At 36.0% G+C, this 4,297-nt stretch overlaps 1 pseudogene; it reads left to right on the top strand.

The window, feature by feature from the left end:
- The first annotated feature begins 512 nt into the window (after positions 1 to 512).
- Positions 513 to 1,108, top strand: LOC103236576 (large ribosomal subunit protein eL19-like; annotated as a pseudogene).
- Positions 1,109 to 4,297: the final 3,189 nt, after the last annotated feature.

Below are 4,297 nucleotides of genomic sequence, written 5' to 3'. Positions count from 1 at the left end.
AGCCTGTCCTAAGCCCCTTTGTCTTATCAAATTCTCAGTTTACCATTCTTTGTTTAATTCACTATACGGGTAACTGACTCTAACTGCTTCTGTTAGTTTTCATTTCTTTATAAGGGTGCTGATGCCACATGAAACTTCTATGAAATCAATTTCTATGCTTTTCTCCTGTGAATCTGTTTTACGTCAATTTAATTATCAGACCCAGCCGAGACCTTGAGAGGATAGAGGTGGAGTCTTGCTGTCCCTACACTCATATATTATAATTACTGCTTTATTATTTCTAGAAAATCTTTGATTGTTGGTTATGTCTTCTTAACTCCAGTTGGGTTATTCAAACCAGTTTTCTTCATTTTGACTGACCATGCATTTAAGATATTAGGGCATTCGAAAATAAATAAAAATTATTTTATATCCACGAATGTTAAGTATTCAGAGCTGTCTAAGAAACAGTATTTCTGGTTGCCAGAGATACTAAAATCGCTAGAAAGTGGGATGTCCCTTTTGCTGCTGCGGCCGGCGCCATCAGTATGCTCAGGCTTCAGAAGAGACTCTCCTCTAGCATCCTCCGCTGTGGCAAAAAGGTCTGGTTGGACCCCAGTGAGACCAACGAAATCGCCAATGCCAACTCCCTTCAGCAGATCTGGAAGCTGATCAGAGACGGTCTGATCAAGCTTAAGCCTGTGCCTGTCCATTCCCAGGCTCAATGCCAGAGAAACACCTTGGCCGGCAGTGAGGGCAGACAACGTGGGCATAGGTAAGTGAAAGGGTACAGGCAATGCCCGAATGCCACAGAAGATCACGTGGATGAGGAGAATGAGGATTCTGCACCTGCTGCTCAGAAGATACTGTGAATCTAAGAAGACTGATTGCCACATGTATCACAGCCTGTACCTGAAGGTGAAGGGGAATGTGTTCAAAAACAAGTGGATTCTCAGGGAACACAGCCACAAGCTAAGGCAGACCAGGCCCACAAGAAGCTCCTGGCTGACCCGGCTGAGGCCAGCCGGTTTATGACCAGGAAGCACGCAATTGCCCTGAAGAGCGCCTCCAGGCTGAGAAGAAGAAGATCATCAAGACTTTGTCCAAGGAGGAAGAGATCAATAAATAAAAGCTCCCCCTTTGTCTGTACACAGTGGCCTCCGTGATTACACAGATCAGCCATTAAAATAAAACAAGCCTTTATTTGCTTAAAAAAAAAGAAGTGGTACATAATAGTAGTATTAATTCTCTATATTCTCCTGCAGTCCACATGAAGTACCAATGCATTTTATAGAAACAGACTCACCGATTTTCTAAGTACGAACTTGGTTTTCCGAAGAAAAGGTGTACTGCTTATCAAACACGCACACATCTCTATAAATTAAAGATATTACATAATTCCACTTTGTGACGAAGTCATTATTTGCATTTCAATTATTAAACACTATCTCCCCTCATAGGCAAGGTGCAAATTACATTAATGCTAGTGTACAATTTATACATATAATTACCCAAAGTATTTTGAATGGATACAGGTGGCTTTCAGCTTATGTTCAGATTTTCTGTGTAATCTTTCCCCAAATCGCCATTTTTTGCTGTGAATAATACAATTTTGCTGTTAAAAGTCTTAGTTGAGCGTTATAAGAAAATATTGACACATTTTTCCCTTTATGATTATACCTGGTGATTTCTACTTGAAGCATAATATTTTTCTGAGAATTGGTGAGACGGAAGAAGTCAGACAACAAAATTGTCATTTCTATAGTCTAAAGTTTGAGCAGAAAAAAAAAAAATTAGAATTGATGTTTGAATTTCCTGCTGTTTTTGCCTTAGATGATTCTATTTTACAGATGAACAATACTCTTCAAAATGTTTGATAGCTGGATCACAACTTCAAAGGGATAATCACAAAAATACCTCTTTGTAGTAGCTACACTTTAAAGTCTGTTGTTAACAGCCTCAGTTTAAAACGCTATCTTCCAGCTAGGTATTCTCAGATTGAAAATCTGCAGAGTTACTTCACTTACTCTTGTGTAATATAGTCTGATTACTGATAAGCTTCTAGTTTCAGTGACTATTTGTAGATTATATTTTCTATCTTTTTGCTTAATGAAGTATTTTTATAAGCTGTAGTTTTCATTTTATCTTAATGCCCTAAAAAAGATCAAACTTTGTTTTTAATTTGCTCTCAAAAATATTCAAATTAGAAATTGCATTTCCCAGTTCACTGTGTTGGTGATGATCATCAGAATGAAATGGTAAATACAAGAAAATGCATCTTTTACGGTTGGATACACTCATCAATAGAAACAAACAAACAAAAAATGCTGCTCTTTTTTCAAATAAGCTGGAGAAAGCATCTGTCTTACTATAAACAGTATACTTCACCAACCATGTGAGAGTTTATTTTTATTGTCATGATTTAGCTGGTTGAAAGTGGCTTTTACCAGCCTGCAAGTTACTTATTGTTTTGATTAAGGAGGCTTTCTAAAAGGACACCAATGAACTGCAGTAGATAGTAATTTTAAAAGGTAGAGGTTCTACTACTAGTGCTTCCCTCACTATCTTTGCAGTGCTTAGATGTCATCAACATAAAGACAGTTAAGAGAACTGATGACTTACAAAAATCCTCTCAATATGTGTACTATAGAAAGACTGAGAATTTGAAATCTAGGAACATGACTCTTTTGTTATTATCAAAGTTAAATGGAAAGTAGATCTAATGACATGATGGAAATAGAATAGGAATTTTACTCAGCATGTGGCAAAAATATAATTGAAGAAAATATAGTTGTGTTACAGGAAGAATGTAGTAGGTTTAACTCAAAAGAGTTCTTTCATACTCATGCTAAATTATAGATATTTTATTGCCACTAATTCAAAGGTTATGAATTGAACCAATTGGATATTCACATAACAAAATTATATCTTTTATCAGGCAGACAATAATGACAATATACACGTTGGGGTGTATTTCACTGAATGAGTGAAAATGTACAATGTCAGAGTGGTCTTGTGGGTAATGGGACATTTAGCTCTATTCTGAAGAAAAGTCAACTGGTGTATTTTGATAATTGGACAGGAAAATATAGGAAATACTAATTCTGGCAGTGACCAATACTATATTACAAGGCTACAGTTACCAAAACAGCATGGTACTGGTACCAAAGCAGATATATAAACCAATAGAACAGAACAGAGACCTCAAAAAAATAAAAATAAAAAAAAATAAACCCACACATCTACAACCATGCGATGTTCAACTAACTTGAAAAAAACAAGCAACGGGAAAAGGATTCCCTATTCAATAAATGGTGCTGGGAAACTGGCTAGTCATATTCAAAAAACAGAAACTGGACCCCTTCCTTACATCTTATACAAAAATTAACTCAGATGGATTAAAGATTTAAATGAAAAACCTAAAACCACAAAAACCCCTGAATAAAATCTAGGCAATACCATTCAGGACACAGGTATGGGCAAAGATTTCATGACTAAAACACCAAAAGCAATTGCAACAAAAGCCAAAATTGACAAATGAGATCTAATTAAACTAAAGAGATCTAAAACAAAAGAAACTATCATCAGAATGAATAGGCAACCTATAGAATGGGAGAAATTTTTTGCAATCTATCTATCTGACAAAAAACTAATATCCAGAATCTACAAGGATTAAACAAATTTACAAGAAAAAAAAATCCCATCAAAAAGTGGGCAAAGGGTATGAACAGACACTTTTCAAAAGAAGACGTATGTGGCTAAAAAACATGTGAAAAAAAGCTCACCATCACTGGTCATTAGAGAAATGCAAATCAAAAATACAATGAGATACCATCTCACACCAGTTAGAATGGTAATCATTAAAAAGTCAGGAAACAACAGATGCTGGTGAGAATGTGGAAAAATAGGAATGCTTTTATGCCGTTGGTGGAAGTGTAAATTAGTTCAACCATTGAGGAAGACAGTGTGGTGATTCCTCAAGGATCTAGAACCAGAAATACCATTTGACCCAGCAATCCCATTACTGGGTATATACCCAAAGGTAATGTAAATAATTCTACTATAAAGACACATGCACATGTACGTTTACTCTTTACAATAACAAAGACTTGGAAACAACCCAAATGCCCATCAATGATAGACTGGATAAAGAAAATATGGCACATATATACCATGGAATACTATGCAGCCATAAAAAGAATGAATTCATGTCTTTTGCAGGGACATAGATGAAGCTGGAAGCCATCATTCTCAGCAAACTAACACAGCAACAGAAAACCAAACACCACATGTTCTCATTCCTAAGTGGGAGTGGAAC

This window comes from Chlorocebus sabaeus, chromosome 7, assembly GCF_047675955.1.
Source record: "Chlorocebus sabaeus isolate Y175 chromosome 7, mChlSab1.0.hap1, whole genome shotgun sequence".
In the NCBI taxonomy this organism is placed as follows: domain Eukaryota; kingdom Metazoa; phylum Chordata; class Mammalia; order Primates; family Cercopithecidae; genus Chlorocebus; species Chlorocebus sabaeus.
This window is presented reverse-complemented; position numbering and strand designations above follow the sequence as displayed.